The 25,935-nt window shown below is 43.2% G+C and overlaps 1 protein-coding gene across 3 annotated transcripts in view; it reads right to left on the reverse strand.

Moving 5' to 3' along the window:
* RAF1 (Raf-1 proto-oncogene, serine/threonine kinase) overlaps window positions 1–20,088 on the reverse strand; it is a 69,684-nt gene extending 49,596 nt beyond the window's left edge. For 2 of the 3 annotated variants that reach the window (XM_028718929.2, XM_028718924.2), the window contains exon 1: window positions 19,951–20,088. The gene's annotated coding sequence lies outside the window, so the exon portion shown is untranslated. The remainder of the gene's footprint in view (window positions 1–19,950) is intronic. The other variant, XM_077924840.1, reaches the window with a different exon arrangement.
* Between the last annotated feature and the right edge of the window lie 5,847 nt (window positions 20,089–25,935).

Below are 25,935 nucleotides of genomic sequence, written 5' to 3' on the forward strand. Positions count from 1 at the left end.
AATCAATCCATTTAACAAAGGATGGTTTCCCAGCAGCTGTAACTCCTTATTTAGAACTGGGAATAAACCTGAGCTCTTTGAAAAAATGGGGGGGGGGGTGGAATCCCCAAAAATGCAAATGGATAGATTGCAAGCTACATTGTAAACAACATTACTGTATGTATATATATATATATAGAGAGAGAGAGAGAGAGAGAGAGAGAGAGAGCTATTCTCTCAAAAAAGAATTATAACTGCACTGTTAAATATTTACTTATCTCATAACCACCAAGCTTAATGAACTATACAGCCCAATCATATCTGTGTTTGCATGGAAATAGGTCCCATTATGTTCAATGGGGCTTGTTCCCAAGGAAGTGGGTTCAGGATTGCAGGCTAGGGCTGCAGTCCTATGCAAACTCCCATAGCAAATAGTTCCATTGAATCTACTTACTTCTGAGTAAACATCTTTAGGTTCAAGTTACACATCAGTTAAAATATGTCATGTTTGCACTAGCACATGATATGTGCAGTATCTTTAATGCCTATTATATTAAACAAAACAAAGAATTCTAATGTACCGGCAAACCTTTGGTTCTTGAATCCAACTGCCTTTGTAGCATTTTGCCCACACCTCTCTAGAGGTATTACAATTAACTGCTCTGATATCAGGCAGCACAGTTTACATTTTGACAAATCTGAAGCAACTGTGGCAAACAATGCCGACCGAAGACCATGTGAATTCCATGCAAGTTTTTATCACTATCAAAACTGTTATTTCAGTCGTTGCCTGATGAAGGCCTCCCAAATTGTGCAACAGTTCTCATGGAGCTGAGCCAGACTGTTCCATGCAGCTCCAGCCTGCCACATCAGCTCATCTCTCCATCTGGCCCACAGCCATCTTCCTGCTTCGCTTGCAGCTCTCTCAGACCTTCAGTCCTCAGTATTGACTCTTCTGTTTAAATACAAAGTTTGCCTGCTCCACAGTCTAGTTCAGTTACTAGGTCTTTTCTTTTGCCCTGGGCATATCTATCTAGAACTAATTCTGTTCTCCAGCAACATAAAAAAAAAACCACCCAAAGGGTTAGTTTTGCATTATCCATACTGTATATGTCACGGCTCCTGTGGGACTGGAATGGTACCAGAGATTGCGGAAAAAGCATTACAATCCCCCCCAAAAAATTTTTTTCCCTTGCTGGAAAAAAAAAATCACCACTTTGTCTCATGCAATGTTTGTGTAACTGAATTCTTCCAGGAAGGCTGGGCCGTTTATAATCCTATTAACTGCTGCCATGTTCTGTTTCCCTTTGTTCTTAAAAGCATATGACACAAGATGGGTTACCATCAGCTAGAACCTTTTTCTTTGATATTTGATTAATATCACTAAGCTTTTACTTTCATTTCTCCTCTTAAGCCAACAATAACATGTGTTTTTAAAACCCATGTCCAGTGTTTGTTTACCTTACCCGATGTGATTGTCACATTCACTCCATGCTCATCTCAACAAAATGGTGTACTGTAGTTTTTCTTACATTGGTACACTCTGTATAAAAAATGCTTTGTGTGACTACAAAGAAGAGTTTTGTAGCACCTTAGACTAATATACGATGTTTTGTTGTTTCTTTTGCTGCCTGCAACAGGCTAACACACAACCACCTTTTTGGATATCTTTCATGAAGCAGTCCTAAAAGAGACTGTGTGGGTGCAGATTTTGCTCAAAACTGGTTGGGATTTGAGGATATTCTGTGACAACCTTATGTTGCTGTGGATCTCGCAGTGTTTGTGTGTTCCAATGTTCCATCCTGGCAATACCATATCTACATGTATATTTCTACCCAACTGTTATAGGGCCATCGGTTTCCAGTGCTTTTGCCAAAAAAGTTTTCCCTGAAATCCCTGCTTATCAGAGAATTAGTCTGCAAATAATGCTAAGCTATGGCTTTTTAAACTACATAGTTTAAACCATAGTTTATTTGACTGGCCAAATCCCAGCAGTTTAACTATGGTTAGCATACTGTGAAGAAACCATGCTCTCAAGCTATGGTTTGTTATTTGCTTATGAACCATAGTTTGTTTTAACAATGGCTTGGTGTTTTGTGAGAACCAAACACCTTTCCGTAACCATGGTTTGTTTGGCCATCCTACACGTCACATGCTTGCCAAAGCAAGAAGCATGAAGCTAGGAGCAGAACAGACCAAGCTCTGGATAAATAAGCCATGGCTTGTTTTAAATTATTTCTATGGGACAATCTGTGGATGGTTAAACAAGCCATAGCTTAGCATTACATGCAAACCAGGCCAGAGAAGAGGTAGAGCCAAACCCACACAGGTGAAAACTGATTTGGTTAGTTAGTGATGAGAGGTAGTAACACAATATTCCATCAACATGGTATGCTGTTCTGCAGCACACACAGAAATTAGGCAATACCCCCACAGCAATACATTAATACTTCTTGTGACCTTTATATGTTTGTGTACTGTGGAACAGATGCATATTAACCTTCACCCAGAATATGCATTCTAATTAGTTGTGGGAAAGTCATTGCACATGGTTGAGAGCTTATTTTTAAACACAAATGGTCATGATTTATGTTCACCTAATTAAAGCAGACTAAACTGAAACGTATATATAATCTATGGTAAATTGGTTCTCAGAATGACGACATCTTGGTGGTAGGCTTGTAATTACATAACACAGCAAAGTATATGGGGTTGGGCAGGGAGAAGGCGTGGTCTCACACCAGAGCTTGTTGAAGTTGAAGTCAATGCCAAACTTAAGATTCAACTTCAGATAAAGCAGCCTCACTACCTCATAAAGTTATATATCAATATCTGGTATCCAGCGCAGATAGAAAGGGCCACAAGTTTGTCCTTCCTTGTATAGCTAAGATTAGTAAATAGGAGAACTGTTTCTGCAAGTTCCTTCCAGGGGCGGCCTTTTATTATTTCCTGTCCTTGTTATCACCATCCCAACTCTTATCCTGCTACCAGTTTCTGTTTGGACCCCCACCACATTTTTCCAGTTCTTGTCACCTCGTCTATACCCTGCCCTGCCTTCAGCTTGATCCCATACTTCCACAGCTTCTCCAATTCCTCTTCTGCCTATAGGTTACTACCCATGGTCTGTCCATTCACCCATAGTCAGGAATTTGGACTTCACATATCACTTTACCTATTTTATAAGCCATTTGGACACCGTCTGTTCCTATGATCTACCGTAGATTCTGGCATGAAAAGCCTGGCTTGATATCAGTACTTATCGACATTGGATCCCAATCTAGATCAAGCTTGCCTACTGCTAGACCTGCTCCTGGCACAGCTGCCCATGCACTCTCATCCGTAGGGACAAAAGTGCAGATTCTGAGCAGAATTTGCCTGGCAGCATCGAGAGATTGTACCAGGCACCAAAGGGGAGAGTGGAAGGAAAAGCCAAGGAAGGAGATTTTCACTACGGTTATTCCCACCACAGCACACACTTCTGATCTCCTGTTTGTCAATCACCCCAGAGCTCTCATGTGTGTATGGGAGGAAGAGGAATCACACCCAAGTTCCATGAAGAAAAACCAGTAGCGACAACAACCCTCCCATTTGTATGCATGTGGTATATAAACGGAATGCAGCAAATCAGAGGTGTGGAAACTGTGGCCTCCAGGTGTCAGTCCCAGCCAGCATGGCTAGTGGTCAGAGATGATGGGAGTTGTAGTCCAACATTATCTGAAGGGGCACAGGTTCCTCATCCCTGCAATAAACACTTCTGCAGAAAACAGCTTATGTATGCAAGTTCATTCCGCGATACATTTTTCTTCAAGTTACACTATTGAAACCAACAAAAGACAGCAATGTTGGTGTCATGCTTTTCTCCTGAACAATGCAATCAACTGCTTATCAAGGTTAAGATAAAAAACAAATCATTTATTTTCTTTATAAATGGAAAACATGTGCAAGCCATTTTTTAAAGCCCTGCTTTCTGTTTAAAATGTTGGTTACTTGTTTTTGTAGGAAGTGTATAGTTCATTAAGGAAAGTGCTAAGATGTTTGTTTTGCACTGTGAACTATGGGAAGAATTTGCAACAAAGCCAAACCAGGCTTTTGCTGAAAAGTGGCATGGAACAGTAAATATGAAGGGTCAACAAGTCACTAATAACTGTAGATTGCTAATCTTGACACCTGTCAGTTGACAAAGTGCTACTGTAATGTGGGCTGCATCAAATACTAGCAACCCTGCTAGCTGAGAAGTATTTTCCTAACGGCAGTGGTAGGGGAAGCGGTACAGTACAAGTAACTCACCACTGTTACCTAGCTCAAACTGTTCAGTAATCGTAACTGTTTATCTACAGCATCATAAAACACAATGCCCACATATTTCCTGTACTGGGAGCCATTCTATGCCATTCTATGGCATGAGGCAAGAGACTGAAGTGCCAGAACTTTAGATGCTGATTTCCAAGGATATCTCATCCAAATCACACAAGATCTCATGCAGCTTGAGAGATCTCCCAAAATTTCAGTGAGATCTTGCCAGAAATCAGTGTCAACGCCAGCAGCGGAGCAGGCGCCACAGCAGAGTGGGGCAGCACATCCTGTTTGACCCCAAGTGACGAAATGGGACACACCTCCCCTGTTTGGACCCAATGCAGCTTGACAGGTCCAGAAGTAACAGGCCCCAAGGAACTGCCCCTCAAGAACCCCGATGGCAGCATTAAGCACCACTTGTAGTTTTTCCAGCTCTCTTCCATAGCAGTGTCATGCAGATCATAGTCCAACCTGAATGTGTCCAAAAGGTGTGGAAGTGGATGAATCTGCCTTCTCCAGGAAAGACCACAGTTGGTACACCAGCCAAAGCTGTGCAAAAGTGCTCCAGGCCACAGCTCCCGTCTGAGAATCCAGATGTAAGGAGATGAGGAACCTCAAACCATGTGTACCTATCTTCCAGAGGGAGTGCTAACCCATCCAGAATAGGAGAAGTACCTATCCTCATGTGGACTTTCCTGCACCTGTCTAGTATGGATTAAGTCTTAGTTTCTTAGCCAGGCATAGGCAAACTTGGCCCTCCAGATGTTTTGGGACTACAACTCCCATCATCCCTAGCTAACAGGACCAGTGGTCAGGGATGATGGGAGTTGTAGTCCCAAAACATTTGGCATGCCGAGTTTGCCTATGGCTGTTCTTAGCCCACATCCAGCTCATCACAGCCTCCACACACCAATTCAGGGTCTTCACTCCCTCCCTGAAATCTGGTAGAAAAGAAAAACAGAGCTTGGTGTCATCCACATATTAAAAACATGTGCACACACCAAACACATGGATGACGCCTCCCAGCGGTTTCATGTAGATGCTGAAGGGCATGGAGGACAAGATGGAACTTTTCTGGATTTCATAGGCCAAAAGCCAAGGACTGCCACCTTGTGGAACCTACCCTCTGGGGAGGTCCCAAACCAGCATAAAACAGTGCCATCCAACCTTAGTACAACTTAGCTGTCCAGAAGGATTCCAGGATCAATGGTACAGAAAGCTGCTGAGATGTCTAGCAGACCCAACAGGACTGAATACCTGCTGTCCAGTGATCAGCATAAATCATCTACTGTGGTAGCCAAGACAGTATCTATCCTGAATCTCAATCGCACAGAGAGCCTCCACAAAGTGGCAATGCTCCCCAGTGCAGAAGTGTACTTTTAGTCATGCGAGGGGCTAGGAAGGGCCATGCAGCCCCAACAGAGAGGGGCTAAACTGCTGAGCCCCACAGCTCTACTCTTCTTGCACTAGCACCCAAAGAGGGCTTCTGCTACCACACAACGAAAAATGCTCCATAGTATTTTGAAAAATGTAGCAGTAAGTGGATGCACAGAGGACATATGGTGATTCTGTGCAGATTTAAGCAGATGAAATACAGAGTATGAAGGCAGTAAGAATACATACATACATACGCTCTCAGAATTGTTTTTGGTCTGGACTGGTGGAAGAGAATGTTTGGCCTCATCAAGGTATGTATCAGTTTCAAACTGAAACTATGTTGGTGTTCTGTCATAGGCCATAGTAACACAACAAACACAGAAAATTTGTGAGTGCATGTGTTAGGTCACTGCCTCAAATAAGAGACATTTGTTTTTTGCTGAGCCAGGTCACTCACTTTCCTACATTAAAACAAAAAAGTATGTGTATATTTTGAAAGAACTTCGAATTTTCTTATGATAAAGGAGAACAGTCTCATAGCACCTTAAAGACTAACGAGTTTATTATAGCACAACAAAGTGGATGGAATTCCATGAAAGCTTGTTAAGTTGTTAAGTCTTTATATGGTGCCACAATAATTTTTGTTCTTTTTGCAAAGACCAACATGGTTATCCTCTGGAAGTCTGATTTCAGTGCAGCCTCTCTCAGTTTATTAATTTTATTTTATTTTTTACAAAACCCTTCTAGAGTAGGAGGCCAATTGATCAAAACAATTACTTGCATTTCAAAAACTTTTGGAAGTTACAAGGTTTTGGATCATCAAGTACAAGGATGTGCTAACTTCAATCTTGTGTTGTCTACATATTTGTTTGCTAGAATTCCTGCAACCCACTGAGGTGTTTAGATTTATGAAGTCAGAGTGCACACTGGGAATCCATAAAAGTTATACCGGAATCTCCTGTCCTCTATTCTCCTATGCCCCTCACCCAAAATTAACTGTTCTCTTAGGTGTGTTTGAAGGTATCTTCAGACAGTCATAAAACACATAGGTGGTGTTTTGTCAGGTCATAGGCTCACTTCCAATATAAGATTATAAATGTAACCTTGCAAAACAACTTGCACTTATGTGTGGGCATCCATAGATCATAGTCCTTGCTCTTGGCAAAAGTTAATACCCAGAATATAGAATTCAGCAGCCAGGTTGCTCACCAGGGCAAGACGGTTTGAGCATATGCCACCAATCCTGGCCTAACTGCAAAAATGTTCCTCTCCAATCAGGCCTTTGGGTGATTGAACAATCTATGGCTTTCAAAATGTGTCCTGCCAGAGGGTGCTTTTAGTTTTTTGTTATTATGTTACTTATTTTGTGTTTTTATGTTGCACACTGCCCTGTGATCTTGAGGTGAGCAGCAGTATATACATTTAATAAATTTAATAATACGTATTTACAGAATTCAGCTGTAACATTTGCAGTGGCTTCTTTGCATATGGCTTACTATAATGATTTCTAAGTCACACAACTCAGTGTGGAAAGATCAGAGAAGCACATTTTTTATGCTGGGCAACGTGGAATATTTTCTGGTGATGCAAATCCTGTTGATGTCACTCTGGGGGCTGTGAAAAGCCACCATCACTCCCAAATACACTCAAATGGCATGGAAAGCAATGATGTCACATTCTGTGCATGGTATCATTTTCCACGGGAATAATGTTACAAAACTGGCCCACACCATGTGTCAACAGCATTGCATAGGATGAAAACCACAAATGCTGACAAAAAAACAGCTGTTCCAAAAGATGAACACACCAGTTCATTTCTCTTTCTTTTCGAATGGGGAAAGCAACATTGCATGTTCCTTCATCTGAACATTCTTAGGTGTCACCCGAAATCTAGTAGAGCTTATTGATTTAAACTTACAAAACATGGCGCAAATCCTCGCATCATATGTCACATACACTAATTTCTTCTTACCTAAAATCTAGTCTCTAAGCAAGCAGTCTCAGCACCCTTGATAGTTAACGCACCCCTTTCCTCAATGTCCTCCTCACCACTGAAAGCAACAAAATAGTCACCAGTCTCCACATCAAACCCACTGATGCACACACCTACCTATACTGGCAATCGTGTCATCTTAAAACATATAAAGATAAACACTCCCTACAGCCTGGCTCTCTGGATCAAACACATTCGCAACAACAAAAAATAATTCAGGATCAGTGAACTTAAATAACAGTTTCTGCAAAGAGAAGCTAAGGATGCTACCCACTTACGCACGTTTCACTTATGTGGGGGGCCCTGGAATGTACCCCCCCCTTAAGTGGGGAGTTGCCTGTATATGTTCATGGAATCTGAACTGGTGGTAACTGCCCAGGAACAAGACCTTGGGGTCATAGTAATTATGTGATACTGGACCAGATGAGCTATTAGCCTGATGTAGCAGGTTTTTTATTATGTGCCTAGATGCGATTCCCACTCTCTTCAATGAGGCTTATTCTCAGGTAATTGTGCATAGAGGCTGCAGGCCTGCGGTCAACATCATAGCGAATAGCTCAGTGAAGATGTTGACCCAGTGTGAAAAAGACAAATTCCATGCAAGGGATAATTAGCAAAGGGATTTAATATAAAACTGCTGCTATCACAATACCATTACATAACTCTGTGATGCAAGAGAACCTGGGAGTTCTGTGTACAGTTTTAGTCACCTCACCTCAAAAAGGCTACTGCAGAGTTCAGGCAAGGGCAACGCAAGTGATCAAGGTGATGGAGCAACTTTAGTGTAAAGGAAACTGCTTCCCACAGCCACTGCGAGAACAGGATGATGGACTAGATAAGCCTTTGGCTCGATTCAGCAGGCTCTTGCATTCCTTCCCATCTCTAAGAAAGCAGGAGTGGCAAGGAGCTACAGTGGTAGCTCGGGTTAAGAACCTAATTCATTCTGGAGGTCTGTTCTTAACATGAAACCATTCTTAACCTGAGGTACCACTTTAGCTAATGGGGCCTCCCGCTGCCGCCGTACTGCCGCCACACAATTTCTGTTCTCATCCTGAAGCAAAGTTCTTAACCCGAGGTACTATTTCTGGGTTAGCGGAGCCTGTAACCTGAAGAGTATGCAATCTGAAGCGTCTGTAACCCGAGGTACCACTGTATAAACAATGGACAATAATTCATTTCCAAGGGCTTTAGTGCAGGCAAAATATTTCTTTCTGAAAGGATATTGATTTGTTAAAAGCAAAAAAAAATGTTTACTGATCTGATTAGCCTTCTAATCCTGCGCACATTTATTTGAGTTCTGTGGGACTTACTTGTGAGTAAAGATGCATAAATAATATTCATGTGGAGGCAACGGGACAGTAATTGAAGGAAGGGTTCTCCCCAGATATAATGACCTCTAACTTTACATTAAAAGCATACATGCAACCAAATTTCCAAAATCCAGCTCAGAGTTTTATGTACTCTATTGGTTTAAAAATGTGGATACGGATAAGGGCAAGTCAGGCGGGGGGGGGGGGGATAATATATGGGAGAACGCCAAGCATCTGTGTTGAAGAGGATCAAAGGCTGAGGCTGTCTGAGACTTTAGTAGACACAGCTCACACTTTTGAAACCTTTTTTTGCACAACCCTGAGGGCTAGAAACTCACTGATGTTGAAGAAATTAAAGCAGAGGTGCAATGCAGTGATGGAACCCCTGGGCAGCTGGCTCTATCAGCTACCTTGTTAATGTGGCTATGGCCATAATCATCTGGAACATACTTTATACAACAGGAAGAAAATGAATGGAATCTGATTGATCACAACTCAGCTTCATTTCAACTGCATGCATCATTCTCAGGCACCATCTTCCTCTGAAATGCCTGGTTGCAATTTATTTTACCAGGTTAAAAATGCAAAGATATTATTCTTACAACCTCTCATATTACCATATTGTGCAATTTATCTTTCCAACAACCAGCACTGTTATTCCCATTTTACAAATGGGAAGCTGTGGCTTGAGAATAATAACTTGCACCAGGAGGACTATCCAATGATCTTGGTAGAGAAGGGATTAGAACTGTTACTCTCAGATTCAATCATCTCTACCCTGAATGGCACTGGCAAAAAAGTCTTGTGATGTAATAATCTTGCCTCAGCCAATGAAATCATAAGGCCATGGTTACAGCTGGCTTCACTTATAGTACATGCTTACCATGGGAAGATATTAACTCAGAGAAATACTAGTCATTTATCATAGCTAAAGCTGTTCTGAAATATTCTTCTAATAATGACACTTGTCATAGGCAAAAATGAATAAATATCTCAGGTGTGTTGTTTTCAAAAATTGTAGGAGGGGGGTATAACAAAAACAGTGATTTTACTGAAAATACCTTCACATCTTCAGGTGTTTTTAATATGTTCTCCACCCAAAGCAGAGCATGTATTTTATTCATCCTCAGGTTGAAACCCAGCAGATCTTCACACAGTATTTTAGTTATGTGAAATATGCTTCAGAGTGAGTTATCTTGGTATTGCATCTGAAAGCAACAGCCACCGGTGAGCAATCCCAATAGCTCGTAATGAAGTCAGTTTACATATGTAATCTCACCATTTCATCTGAAACATACATACAAAAGCTTCCTCTGTAACCCATCTGAAAATAATTGCACATAGCACAATGTTAGACTAATCAACTTTGCATCTGAAAACAAGTGTAAACAAATTTTGATACCTGCAGACTGTATATGACTAATCACTATTTCTGAAGGAGATAAATGATAACAGAACTGCCATTCGCCCAGCTCATGAGCACATTTCACATGGTGTCTAAAAATAATTGTCTTGTTTGCCATTACCCCCAAGCACTGCAAGTTTTATACTGGCAAAAACAAACGAAGAAGAGAAAAACCTCAAAGACAGTCATCTAGTCCAGGCATGTCCAACAGGTAGATCGCTGGGTGTTCCTAGTAGATCTCTGGCCCCTCAACATCCTTGATCTAGTCAACTCCCTACACTGCTGGAATCTCAGCTATATCATACATGGCAGATGGCCATCCAACCACTGCTAGGAAGGAGGGTCCATCCCCTCTCTTGGGAGTCTGTTCCCCTGTCAAACGGCTCTTACTATGACTGTTCAAAGTAGCAGCATAGTGTTTTAAATGTATGATGTGATTGTTGCTTGGGTCTTTGATAAAAGTGCACCTGAGCACACAGGACAGCAGTAGGCCCATGTACTCAAATATGGTTCTGCTCCATTCACACACAAAGCAGGAAAGAGTGAAAGGTGTGATCTCATAGAATCATAGAACTGTAGAGATAGCAGGGACTGGAGGGACATCTAGTCCAACCCCTGCAATGCAGGAATCTCAATTAAAGCATCCATGACAGGTGGCCACACACCTGTTGATTTAAAGTGCAAAAGGACTGCACAGGTTCTGGGAGGTACTAACCCTTCCTTGTTTTTCTTTCAACCAGGCTCACCTCCAGAGCCCAGCTCTGAGAAAGCTTACAGAAGGGGAACTGACTGCATGCGGGGGGGGGGGGGGGGGTGAGAGAAGGTTCAGCAAAACACACACACACACACACACACACCTTTTCTGGTTTAAATCACACTCTACCCCACCCTGCGTTACATGTGATAGGGGCAGGTCCACATCTGTCATCATCCACATGGCTTGACCTTTAGTACTGTATAAAGGCTCTCCTCCTATTTTTCTATAGTTTGCTCCTACTCATTTCTCTATGTCAGCCCTTTTCTGATCTCTCCTCCACTGGCTCGCTCATTCACACCTTCTGCCATGCTTCTCCCTAGGCAGTTGCAGCAACTTAGCCATCAGGCTTCTTCTCCTTGTTTTAAAACCTACTTCTTCTGCAAAGCCTTTTCTTTGACCATTATCATCTCATCTCTTTAGGCAATGTTTGGAAGAAGGGTTAAAATCAGCAGCAGGGTCCAACGAGACAAGGCAGGAGATCCGTGATTGGATTTTCTGCATTGAAAAAACAAAGCCCAAACTGGGCCTTGGTTCTGGTGCCATGTGAAGGCCTTTCCATCACTGGTCCCTGAAGGTGCTACCTGCTCTACAGGGGAAACAGCATCTTCAGGATAGGAAAGAAATGGATTTAGATTGGTGAAATGGACCAGAGCACAATACCCAATATTCCACCCACCCCCAGCTATTTGTGGTGTGCAGAAGACCACATCTAGTTTGACCCTCGCCATTTCTTGACCCAACTTTGACCCAGTGGAAACAGCACACTAAACCATTGGTAGATTAACAGAAGACAGACAAATGTAAACATGTTTGTATGCAACACATAACCTGGACGTGAGAAAGCAGAGGAAAGTGAGTGGAATAAGCAAAGGCCTTGTTCACATGGCACATTAAACCACAGGTACAAACATGGTTTTGTGTGAACATGCAGCCTGCTTCTTCATGCTGCTGAAAAGTTCTCACTCTGCTCCCTCCCCTACTTCCGCCCAAGAAACAAGCGTGGCTTGACTTGATTTCCAAACCCAGGCCTGTGGTTTGTTTCTCCCCCCTCAAAAGACCTTGAGCAATAACCAAGGTTTGTTCTTAGCTTATTACTCAAGGTTTGTTTAGAGAGAAATAAACCCCAAGCACAGGTTCAGTTGTTATCATGACAAGTCAGACTCTGGCTTGCTCCCTGGTGGTGTAGCAGCAGTAAAAGCTGGGGGGAGCACCAGCAGAACTTTTCAGGAACATGCATCCGAATGCTGCACATTCACACTAAACCATTGCTTGTTTTCAGCAATAGTTGAATGTGCCATGCAAACAAGGCCTCTCCTTACTGCATTCCCTTTCCTCCTCTTTCCCAGGCCCAAATTATATGTTACATGAAAACATGTTTACATTTGCTACAAGGTGCTACGAGACTCTTTTTGCTGTTTTTGCTGCAACACTAACACAGTTGTCCTTCTGGAAATTGAGACACGTTTAGGAGTGGTTTAGCCCTTACTGGGTCCTGTCCCCAAGAAACAAGATATTTTCTTTGACAATCACCATCAAAGATGCTTTGTTTTGGAGATCCAGCAACTGACTTCATGAATCTTTTCAAAAGCAAAGGTTTGTGCTACTACATGCTCCCTGCTCCTAGTACTGGAATGCAGTCACCTATTTATTTATAATCATGATTGCACTATCCTTACATCAACAGAGCAATGAACAACTAACAAGATACGATTGGATGGAACATGAAATCACCAATATGGGGCAGGGTGAGGTGGGATGATGCAAAAACTGGGGTTGTGGTAGGGTTGCCAGTTGTGCAACTGCCATTGTGACTTGATCTACTACAGACATTAGCAGGTGATATAACACTTCTCCTCTTGATTGTGTGAAGTAGGAGGCTGTAGAGAATGTTAGTATATTTGATTTGAGGGAGGGTACTTATTTAACTTACTTAGAAAAGCCTATACCTGTGCCTCAAAAGTTTACAAAGCGCAGAGTCTTGCCTTAAGAATAAGGCTTAGAACTTGAATGATGATGGGATACCTTCCAATTCTAAAATTAGATATGCTAATGATTGCACCTAATTTGCACAGTAAGTGATGGGCAGGGTTTTTAAATTTCATTTAAAGCATAATCCTGTGGTTGTTTACTTGGTTGACCACAAACTTGGTTGACCACAAACTTGACATGAGCCAACAGTGTGACGCGGCAGCTAAAAAAGCCAATGCAATTCTGGGCCTCATCAATAGGAGTATAGCATCTAGATCAAGGGAAGTAATAGTGCCACTGTATTCTGCTCTGGTCAGACCTCACCTGGAGTACTGTGTCCAGTTCTGGGCACCACAGTTCAAGAAGGACACTGACAAACTGGAACGTGTCCAGAGGAGGGCAACCAAAATGGTCAAAGGCCTGGAAATGATGCCTTATGAGGAACGGCTAAGGGAGCTGGGCATGTTTAGCCTGGAGAAGAGGAGGTTAAGGGGTGATATGATAGCCATGTTCAAATATATAAAAGGATGTCACATAGAGGAGGGAGAAAGGCTGTTTTCTGCTGCTCCAGAGAAGCGGACACGGAGCAATGGATCCAAACTACAAGAAAGAAGATTCCACCTAAACATTAGGAAGAACTTCCTGACAGTAAGAGCTGTTCGACAGTGGAATTTGCTGCCAAGGAGTGTGGTGGAGTCTCCTTCTTTGGAGGTCTTTAAGCAGAGGCTTGACAACCATATGTCAGGAGTGCTCTGATGGTGTTTCCTGCTTGGCAGGGGGTTGGACTCGATGGCCCTTGTGGTCTCTTCCAACTCTATGATTCTATGATTCTATGATTCTATGATTCTAAGTAAGTCCCACGGAGCTCAAGGAGGCCAGCACCCAGGTTCAGTGGCTATAGGATTGTATGCAGCCTTAAACCTTTAAAACAGGGTCACTGACTTATTTTGTCCCTTCTTGTATGGTTTTAACAACAGCCTAAGACAGAGGCTGTGCACACATTACTAGCTTACAATGCAGCTTGCTTGTTTTTTATCTAAAATTTTTATCAAAGCTGGTTTGGGGGAAATGCATGAAAACACAGTATTTCATAAGAAACAACAGGACAGATAAAAGACAGATATAGATTGTGGTAAAGTCATGTATATACTGCTTTACAAGCCAGTGGTGGGACACGCATTGGATGCAGAGTAAACAGGAGTGCGTAAACAGCCACAGACATCCAACTAGTGAAGCTTTCCCCATCACTTTGTCTTCATGCCAGACCACACACATTTGGTATGCAAGCAAAATTGTCTCTCACTCTTTTATCGTTTTTAAAAGAATTATTTGTGCTTTGTTGTTGTTTTTAAAGTGTTTATTGCAAGCCACCTGGACAATACAAAATGTTAAAAACCTGGAATATAGGTTAGCCATAATGTTTTCTTTGCACTGCAGTACTAATTAACTGCAAATGAGACAATCTGCCACGTAAGGAGGAGACAAGACAGAGAGACAGACCTGCACGTACCACAGCTCAGAAAAACCACACTCACATTCCATAAAACCTGTAGTGGCTGCAAATGCCTTGTCACTACAAGTACAGTACTCTAGATCCACCTCTAAATATACCATTCCTCTTAAATGTACCAACCTTGCAGCTCTTTTTCCCCAATGCAACTTGAGTTTATTATGCTGACTCAAGCGAGAAAAGGCTAAGCTGTGTTTTGCTTTCCCTAGATGCAGTAGCAACTAAACATCTGCTGCCTCAGTTGAATCTAAAAAAAATGCTTCTGTCATTTCAAAACCAAAGCTCTGCGCAGAACACGTTTACAGCTCTCACTGCCCCTCCTGTTTCTTCTCCTGGAATTTGCAACACAGCCCAACTTCCCAGAATGCCGTTCAGCTGGTTTCAGTGCGACTGATCATAATGACCTGATCCAATTATGCTGCATTTCTTTCCTTTTTGAATGCCTTAACTAACCTGTAATTTTTCCTCTCACATGCCCAAAGCTAGATGAAGCGGCCGATACACCCAAAGAATTCCTAACCTACCACTGTGGACTAGATTGGGGAGTTGACATCACCTAAAATGACTACCGGAGGGCTGTAACTAGGCTTCAGATTTAGGTTAAACAAGGCTATTCAGGTCATAAGAGAATACGGACATACAAGGTTGCCTGCCCATTAATGTACTGACACTGTAAATCAGTATTTCTCTAACCACTTAAGGTCCTGGAATGTCTGCAAGAAAAGATCTCATCAATTTTAAAATGTAGCTGCAGAGGCTTAAGAGGTACTTAATGGATTTTAATGCAGTACTTCAAATAATGACTTATTGGGCTCAATGAACAGTAAACATAAGATGAGAAATTACATACTGGGCAACTTAATGTAAATTAGTTTCCGTGCAGAGCTTGAGCCCAATCACAGGTCTGAGCTTGAGTTATCTCCTCCCCCAGGATTGGGGAACTTTTTTTTTGGCTCAGTGGGCTGTATCCATATCTTTTCCCACCCCTGAGGGCCAACTTTGGCAACCCACCTGTCAGTCACCTCACATCATTTTGACATCAGATGAAGGCTTGAAGTCACCTCTCACCAGCTCATGTGCAGCCAATCCAGTTTCATCTCTATGATGTCAGGTGGGCATGGTTTGAGGAAAACTGCCTCACAGGCCCAAGTGGGACCTGTGCTGGGCCAGACTGGGCTCATTAGCCTGCTGATGTCAGTGGACATTCAGTGAATATGGTTAGGATTATAGTCCAAGTATAGGGTAGTCAACTTGGTGCACTCCAGACACTGCTGGACTCCAGCTCCCATCAGCCCCAATCACTGGTTATGCTGGCTGGGGCTGATGGGAGTTGGAGTCTGACAACATCTGGAGGTCATCATGTTGGCTAGGCCTGCCCTAGGGTGTGATTCACATCCCTTGGCACCTACCTAATTGAACAGTTAATTTATTGACAATTAACCTTCACCGAAATTACTTTTCGTTTATCATCTTGAGACCATCAAAACAAGGATCCATGTAGTCCAGCATTGCATTTTCAACAGAATCCTACTTTACCTTTACCTTTTTTTCTTTTTCTTTTACCTTTCAACAGAATCCAGCAAATGCTTTTGACAAATCCCTTGCATCTGCATCTTAGAGATAATCTATCTCTGAACATAGAGGTTTCATTTAACTATCATGGATAATACCCATTGATATATTTCTCTTTCTAAAATTAGGGAAATCCCCTAAAGCAAGGTTGGGGAACATTTTCCAGCCTGAGGGCCACATTAATTTCTGGGCAACTTTCCAAGGGCCAGTAGTGGGTGGGGCCAAGGGCAAAAGTGGGAGAGGCAATTAATGCAATTTTAACCTTTGTAATTTCTATATAGACCCTCTCTAACCTCCATCCTCCAGGGACGTGGGTGGCGCTGTGGGTAAAAGCCTCAGCGCCTAGGACTTGCCGATCGAAAGGTCGGCGGTTCGAATCCCCGCGGCGGGGTGCGCTCCCGTCGCTTGGTCCCAGCACCTGCCAACCTAGCAGTTCGAAAGCACCCCCGGGTGCAAGTAGATAAATAGGGACCGCTTACCAGCGGAAAGGTAAACGGCGTTCCGTGTGCTGCGCTGGCTCGCCAGATGCAGCTTGTCACGCTGGCCACGTGACCCGGAAGTGTGTCCGGACAGTGCTGGCCCCTGGCCTCTTAAGTGAGATGGGCGCACAACCCTAGAGTCTGTCAAGACTGGCCCGTATGGGCAGGGGTACCTTTACCTTTACCTTTAACCTCCATCCAGACATGCAAGAAGTATTATTGGAGTTCAAGGGTTCATTTCACAGTGTGAATCAGGGCTGTTTTCTCGCCCCAACGCCTAGCACGTCTCCATGCCAGGACGAAAGTGTGGCAGTTCCTTATCCATGAGATGTTTTTTGCAGATGCGCAGCCTTGACAGTACATTCCAAGGAAGCTCTGCAGAGACTCATCAACCATTTTGCCCAAGCTTGCAGGAAGTTCAGCTTTACCACCAGCCTGACAAAGACCAACGTCCTGGGTCAGGACCAACACACAATGCATCAGCATTAGTGGCCACACATTTGTGGTGGTAGACGATTTTGTCTACCTGGACTCCACCATAACTAGCAACCTTTCAATTGACCCTGAACTTGACAAGTGTATTGCTAAGGCAGCTACGGCAATGGCTCGCCTCTCCAAAAGGGTATGGGAGAATGTGAAGCTAATGACCAATACCAAGATGAAGGACTACCAGGCTTGTGTGTTGAGCATACTGCTTTATGGAAGTGAGTTGTGGGCAATTTACACCCGCCAGGAGTGACATCTCAACATCTTCCGTATGCCCTGCATCAGGAAAACTTTGGGCTTCATACAGCAAGATAGAGACTCAAACAAAGATGTGCTCTTCTGAAATATGCTCTGAGTCCTGTAGTGATTTCATGCTCTTTATTGCAGCTTGTAAAACAGTGATTGAATTGCCCCCCAAACCTCAGGCCTTTACATACATTATTTACACAATGAGTCCCATCTGATTGGCTGATTCTGCTTTGCTCCTGGAGCCTGATTGGTCTTTTCCTGCAGGCCAATCAGTTGTTGCATTCTACAATCCTACCAGCCTAATAGGCTGATTAACTTCCTCCTGGAGCCTGATTGGTCTTTTCCTGCAAGCCAATCATTTGTTGCATCCTAGGATCCTACTTGCCTATTGTTCTAGGATCCAAGCTTAGTACATAACGATATCCAAGTCCACATTCCCAATATGTTCACACTCCTGTCTGTGACATCTATACTGGCTTCATCATGTCCACAGAATGGAAGATGGCAGGATGCCCAAGGATGTGCTTTATGGGGAGCTGGCTTCAGGCACCAGGCCCACTGGAAGACCTACTCTGTGATTTAAAGATTTCTGTGAAGGCTTGCAACATTAACCCCACCATGTGGGAATCCCTTGCAAACAATCGCAGTGCCTGGAGACAGACAGGCAGGCCATGTATCCACAGGAATGACCAGAAGAGAAATGACCGTTGGGAGGAGCACAGAGAGAGAAGAAACACCATGGTGCATCTGTAACAGCAAAACTGGATGCCTTCATCTGCCATCCCTGCCATAAAATCTGTTTCTCCTGTATTGGTCTCTACTGCCACAACAGGAGCTGTAACTCTCCAATGGTTTGCCTTTACCACTGAAGGCACAAAGGTTTATTCTAGTCAGACAATAACAACTGGGGTACAAATCAGGGCCATTGAGGAGTATGGCCTAGGAAGGTGGGTAGCGGCTTGGGGATTGTTCCAAAGGCCAGATAGAGAAGCCTGGTGAGGTGCATTCAGCCCCCAGTCTTGAGATTCCCCACTCCTGCATCCAAGTGATATGACACATCATAGTCTGTGCAGGAATACTGCGTTAGATACAGACCCTGTTCCAACCAGTTGTAACTTGTGAAGTGGTTCTTAATTTAGGCTACCAAAGACTGCACATGTGCCTGGCTACAGTATAAACAGTGGAATGAATTGCCTATGATATGAGAGGTGCCCAGGGTGTTTCATACTAGCACAGACCTACTTACATTGGTATGCTGGCAATGCAATCAAGGTATGAAATGAATCTAACTCCACCACCCTGTTAACATGCCTTTGTCAATCCCATGCACAAGCTCTCTGCACTCAGGTGAGAAATCAATACCCTTGCTCCCATACTACACAAACCATAATGATGGAGGAATAAACTGGAGTGCTGATTTCAGGATTACGATTTCCAGGCAATATAAAGCAACAACAATAACGAACGTGATGGCTTCTTGAGGAGGAGCCTTCTGCAATGAGAACTGAACATGTAAACGCTGCTTTACATGGAGGTCCACACTAAATGTGTTGATGGCAGATCCATGTGTTATCCACACACATGTTAATGCCACCTATGGCTTATTAGCACTCTGCAGAAAGGCTCCCCCAAGGAGATTTCAGATCTGATGCTAGACTAGTTGGGAGAAAATCACTCTGAGGACAGATGGCTGCAAAGATTCCAGAGTTTTCACCAGACTTTTTAATCTCTAAGTCAGGCCTCCATTATGAACTGCCTGCATTATGGGTAGGGCCATAGCTTAGTGGTAGAGCACACACTTTGCATGGAAAAGGTCTCTGCTGATGAAAAGAATGAACTCTGCACATGGTCAGACAAACTTCATAAATGCCAGGGCTAATCACATAAGTTCAAATTCAGTTCTGTTGATAAAAGACAATTGGTTTGCATCAAGTGATCTCAAGTGACACTGGTGACCTATAATGTTTGACATAGTAATTTGTAACAACAAAGCTATAAAAAGCTGAAGAAAGCTTTCCCCTCCTTCATCATGTACATTCCTGCAAGTGTAAATGTTATGCTCCAATTATTAGGGATGCATGAAATGTAAAAGCCAATCTAATTATCCTGCATGAAAAAGATTCCTCCTCCAGAGGAGCAACTCAGCAGCTGAGCCTCTCAGAAGAAGTTGATAGAAGCCCTGGTTTAGGGGAGCAGGACAGTGACAAAAGAAATGGCTCCAATAAATAACACACCCAAATCCTGGTGGTTATGACAGCATAAGCGTCACACTGGGGGGAAATGTGCATTCCACCAATATTTAAATATGACTGATTTCCCTCCACCCCCAAAAAGACTAAAGCCTAATACATTGCACAATGGTCACATAATGTGTTACACAAACATAGCTACATAGTCGTTTTCAGACTTGTTTAATTCATAGCTAATTATCCACAGCAATAACCCCTGGCATGTAGTGTTGATAGATTCTAGACAAAATTTACCTTTTGCTTTTCACAACCCCAGAAAAGAAAATCCAAAACTATACAAATCTGGGAATGTTTATGAAAACAACTGTTCTACTGAGACTTACCAACGGTAGTCTTGAGAGCCTATTTTCTCTTGATGGAGAACTAATAGGAACAGCTTCTTAAGACGGCATTCCACTTGCTTTGAAATCTAACAAACTAGCTCAAGAGAATAGGCAGATTTGAAAACAAGGTGCAGCTGATGTTGACTCTAAGCAGGAGGATGGGAGGAAGGGCCCAAGACTGACAGCTCAATTTGCCATTCCCAGCTCCCCATGCAGATTAGTTGGAGACACTCAAGCAGATCACATGGCTGGTACAAACTAAAAAGGCAGTAAAGACACAGCATCAATTTAAATGCCATCCAAGGTATTCAGATTTTCTCTCTGGAGCTGCTGCATGTCTTTTACAATCCCTCCTGCAATTCCTTCCTCCTCCCTACTTGCCCCCCTCAATTTTAAAAGCTGGCTTTCTTTAACTTTGTGCTTTTCCCACTCTTTTATTTTTAGATTGTCAATTTAATACAGTGGCTTGCAGAGGCTGCATGACACCAGCAAATGTAACTGGATCCCAAGTCCTCGAGTGCCAGGAATTGTGGCCTCGACAGCATGCTGCTGCTGAGGGCACCAACTTGAAAGCACTGGGAAAAACAAAAGCATTGACAACCTCCATTTTACATCTAGGCCTAGAGAGAAAGAGATCAGGATCAGTAGAGAGAAAATATCTCTAGATGAAAGAGTGACCTTAGGATTTGCTGGTGGAAGAGAGAAATAGAGTTCCAGCAGGAGAGCAATCCATGTATGCTGAGTATTGGAAATCGCACACACTTTTATTTGTTGCTATAATTTTAATGTGGTTACTTTTCTTTACTTCTCTTTTAAATCTTGGAATTTTGATATGGTATTTCATTGATTTTATGTAAACCACCTTGGAATGTATACACCTTAAAAGGCAAACTAGAAATGGGTTTATTTTACCAGACCAGCAAGAATGAAGTTGCAGAAAAAGGACGCTGCAAGTCTCCTAATCATGGCATCTTTAGAAGATGGGGATGACACAGAGGCTGTGAGGTTGCCGGAGCTTCACATCCATCAACTGCCTGAAAGGACAATGGAAGAAAGCAGTTTGGAGGATGCATAGCAGGATGGGGAGTCTATTTAACCCCAAGGGTCACATTTCCTTCTGCACAACCTTCCAAGGGCCACATGCAAATTTTATAATTGGAAGTTTTACTTTGGTTCAGTAGGCTAGCTTCTAGGAATAGTCACATGCCCCTTTCTGTTCTCCATCCAGGCAAGCAAAAGGCATGCTCAGAGTTCAAGGGCACCTTCCAGCTAGTCAAAAACATCCAGAGTGCAAAGCAGGGGCAAGGATGGGTGTGGCCTGGAAAGAGTGTGTGTTCTGAGGGCCAGACAGGCCTGGAAGAGGGCTGCATTTGGCCCCCGGAACCTGAGGTTCCTCATCCCTGGCAAGGCAGTTAAAAGCAATTCAAGGTTGCTTTTTCCATCCTCACTAGTTCAGGGCAGCAATGATCAGATGAACAGAGAGATACCAGGATGTAGGACTAGAGCCAGTGTGGTGTAGTGGTTAAGAGCGGTAGTCTGCTAATCTGGGGAACCGGGTTCGCGTCTCCGCTCCTCCACTTGCAGCTGCTGGGTGACCTTGGGCCAGTCACACTTCCTTGAAGTCTCTCAGCCCCACTCACCTCACAGAGTGTTTGTTGTGGGGGAGGAAGGGAAAGGAGAATGTTAGCCGCTTTGAGACTCCTTAAAGGGAGTGAAAGGCGGGATATCAAATCCAAACTCTTCTTCTTCTTCTTCTTCTTCTTGCAGCGGACCAGAGCAAGCCTGGGTGCATCCATGTGGCACGCTGAGGTCAATTATGCAGATATAAGGCAACGTTGCTACCCAATCTGGCACAGAAAGAACTCCAAAATCAAACCAGAATACCTTGAAAAGCATTTTAACATTCATCTGGTAGCAGAACAAAACAGGTGTATATACATTTTAATAAGGATGGTGCCAGCTAGTAATTCATCTTAGACATAGTTCTCCTGGATAGGTATAGTGGGCAGTAGCTCACTGTTGCAGTTTCTCCTACCTGAGGAAATGTAGCTGATGCAACCATAGCTGGAGATGTGTCTTTCTACCTTATCAATGGCCATGAATGAAAGAAGTCTGCCAGGTAGTGCCAAATTTAGGGGCAAGGTCAAATTCTGTTCACCCAGCAAAACTCATCAGTAGCCCGTGCTAGAAAGAGTTCCACCAAATCTTAAAGCACCACTGACAGGAAAGGCTGTGGTCTTTGATTTCCTATGGATTCTGTGATCTTTGGATTCCTCCGGTCCTACTCCATCATTTCCTTTTTCTTGTGGTGACCTATGCTCTTGGCAAACAGGTCATCTGAGCTACTCACCAAAAGCAAAACCAGGCATTTTGCTCACCACCACAAACCTTCCAGATGTGAACAGGCCAAGCACACCAGTGGGTGACCCAACCTTGTGTATTCTGCTTGTGGTGAGTGATTCAGATGACCACAAGCAGAAGAAAAGAAGAAGCAGATGGTGTGAATTGGCCCTAATTCTTTGGGAGTTAAGCAAACCCTTCTTTAAATGTTTTGGCTGACATTATCTCTTTTCCGCCAAATGCAATCCCATTTAGAAGCCAAAGAAGAAAAACAGAAAGGCTGCTTGAGCTTCTGCTGTTATATGTCATCCCAAGCCAGAGACCTATGCACAAAGCTCCCTCATCCAAAATACCTCCTCATTAATTTCAACGAAAGGAGCCATGCAGAGGGATTGGTTCACATGGATTTCTGGATCAAAATGATAAAGGCTGTATACACACAGAAGACAGAATCAGGTTGACTGTAACAGATTGGAGAACTGGGCCCAAACTAACAAAATGAATTTCAATATGGACAAATGGTTCTACGCTTGGGCAAGGAAGAACCAGCTGCACAAATATAAGAGGGGGAACACATGGCTTGCCAGTAGTACATGTGAAAAGGATCTAGGGATCTTAGTAGTGTGATGCAACAGCAAAAAAAAGCTAATGCTACTCTAGGCTGTATCAACAGAACTATAGGGTCCAGATCATGAGAAGTAATAGTACTGCTCTAGTCTGCCTTGGTCAGACCACACTTGGAATACTGTGCCCAGTTCTGGGTGCCACAATTTAAGAAGGATATTGACATGCTGGAATGTGCTCAGAGGAGGGCAACCAAGATGACCAAGGGTCTGGAAAACAAGCCTTATAATAATAATAAATTTATTTATTATTATGAGTAACAGTTGAAGGAGTCGGGTTTGTTTAGCCTCAAAAAGAGGAGACTGAGAGGAAATATGATATGATAGCCATATTCCAATATCTAAAGGGCTTTCACATGGAGGATAGAACAAGCTTGTTTTCTCCTGCTCTGGAGGCTAGGGCCCGAACCAAGGCATACAAGTTACAAGAAAGGAGATTCCAACTAAACATCAGGAATAATTTTCTGACAGTAAGAGCTGCTTGGCAGTGGGACAGAGATTGGATGGCCATCTGTCATGTATGCTTCAGCTGAGATTCCTACATTGCAGGGGGTTGGACCAGATGACCCTTGGGATCCCTTCCAACTAGAATGCTATGATTCTATGATCAAGGGAGACCATGCACTTGTTTTTTCTATGTAGTCCATACACAATCTAAATCTATTGCATATTTTTTGCACTTCTTGAGAAACTGGTTTCATTCTGAAAATAAAAGCTCATTGCAGACTGATTCTGCGTTACCCTTAGTTGTGATTCCTGTACTGCAAGGGGCTGGATTAGATGACCCTTGGTGTCCCTTCCAACTCAATGATTCTATGAGTGTGTCCATCTGAAAACAGATGTGGGTGGTCCCAGAAATGGGGGGGGGGGTAGGGAGGAGTCCACACCTGCCCAATGACATTGTGGGTGGCCGTAGACCAAGACTACAATCACCACTTCCTTCTTAATTCACTTGTGACATGTGCCAGGAAGCAAAAGGCATGGATAACCTCATCAAGGGAAAGGTTTTCAAGTAACTACACTCACCCTCGTGGATGAATCTAGATTGAAAGCAGCATGCTGAGGACAAGCACAAATGTTTCCAGACTGAGAAAAACTACATTTTTTTTGCTACAAATGGGTTAGTGTGTACGCAGCCAAAATATGACTTCTAAAATGAACGATTCATTACACCTCTGCTCATAAATATCACAGTGTGGTAAATTGATGAGTGAAGCGGACACCCACAAAGCCTGTAAACACTGGATATGTAAATATTTATAATTATAGTGAATCTTGCTCACTGGTGTAAACACCAGCTCTACTGCTATATGGCAAAGTACAAGTGTGTTTTCTTTAAGGCCCCCATTTCTATGGGCTGTGTTATCTCTTCCAATAAACAGTGCCTTGCAACTAATCTCTGTGAAAGATTGTTTCCCACACTGTCAACTCTCCTACATTTGTAAACAGATGCAAAGTTTTTCCCATAATGACTGTGCTCCTCTGTGGGCAGTGCTAAAGTAAGAAATGGGAATTAGATGTTTTTAGGTAAAAGTGAAATCATTATTAGGATGACAAGAGTGTTGGCTGAATAGCCTCAGTGAAAAGCACATAGGAAACGTGACCCAGGTTATACCTTTGATTAGGCTGGCTGTGTTGGTAGAAGAGGACAGGGCAGGGCAAGCTTTCACGTTGGAGAGATCTCTCCTATTTTAAAAGCTGTCATCTGAGATGCTTTATCCCTTCTCCGTTTAACGGCTAGACTCGCAGGCTCCGATCTAGATATAGTTTCACATAAATGCAGTCTGAGACAGTGGTTAAGAATGCATATTCTTCTTTATTTATAATATTTGTATTCTGCCTTTTCAGGTTCAAGACAGTTTACATAAAAACACAGTAACATTTAGAGCTATCTTTAAAACAATAAGCAATTAGAACAAAATAATCCAGTTTAGTAACTGAAACAGAGTAATGCAGAAAACCCCCACTACCAGTCTACAAAAGCCACCAAGAATAACTACAGCCCCTTTAAAAGGTCACAAAGGGCATCTGCACTATATATTGAAACAAGTATCATACCACTTTAAACAGACATGGCTTGCCTCTAAGAACCCTGAGAACTTATTATTCCGGTTCAGACACCTTTTCCAGCAACCAGAGCCTCATGAGGTATATTATGAGTAAGAACTGCTAGGTAAGCTTGAGCAACCCTGTCTGCCTAAATCAGAATGGCTCTCAAGCCACAGCCAACCGGCCTGTTGCATTTTTTCTTGCAGTGTAGTCCAATCCAATGCATGCTTACACAGAAGTCTGTTCCACAGAGCTTAGTCATGCAGGGGTCAGCAAACTTTTTCAGCAGGGGACCGGTCCACTGTCCCTCAGACCTTGTGGTGGGGCGGACTATATTTTTGGGGGGAAATGAACGAATTCCTATGCCCCACAAATAACCCAGAGATGTATTTTAAATAAAAGGTCACATTCTACTCATGTAAAAACACGCTGATTCCCAGACTGTCTGTGGGCTGGATTTAGAAGGCGATTGGGCCGGATCCGGTCCCTGGGCCTTAGTTTGCCTACCCATGGCTTAGTGGATCTGCACTACATGCAAAGGACTGCAGCATAGGTCTTATTTTTGACCATGGGCATGTAATTCAGTGTAGCCACTGTGAGCCGTAGGCTGAGAAGCCTTTGGTTCAAATTTTGCTCGGTAGCCTTAAGCAAGCCACACTTTCCCAGTCTGACCTGTCAATTTGTGTTCTATAGAGATAATAAAGGTAAAGGGACCCCTGACCATTAGGTGCAGTCGTGACCAACTCTGGAGTTGTGGCGCTCATCTCGCTTTATTGGCCGAGGGAGCCGGCGTACAGCTTCCGGGTCATGTGGCCAGCATGACTAAGCTGCTTCTGGCAAACAGCGCACGGAAACGCCGTTTACCTTCCCGCTGAAGTGGTACCTATTTCTCTACTTGTACTTTGATGTGCTTTCGCACTGCTAGGTTGGCAGGAGCAGGGACCAAGCGACGGGAGCTCACCCTGTCACAGAG

This window comes from Podarcis muralis, chromosome 2 (genome assembly GCF_964188315.1).
Source record: "Podarcis muralis chromosome 2, rPodMur119.hap1.1, whole genome shotgun sequence".
In the NCBI taxonomy this organism is placed as follows: Eukaryota; Metazoa; Chordata; class Lepidosauria; order Squamata; family Lacertidae; genus Podarcis; species Podarcis muralis.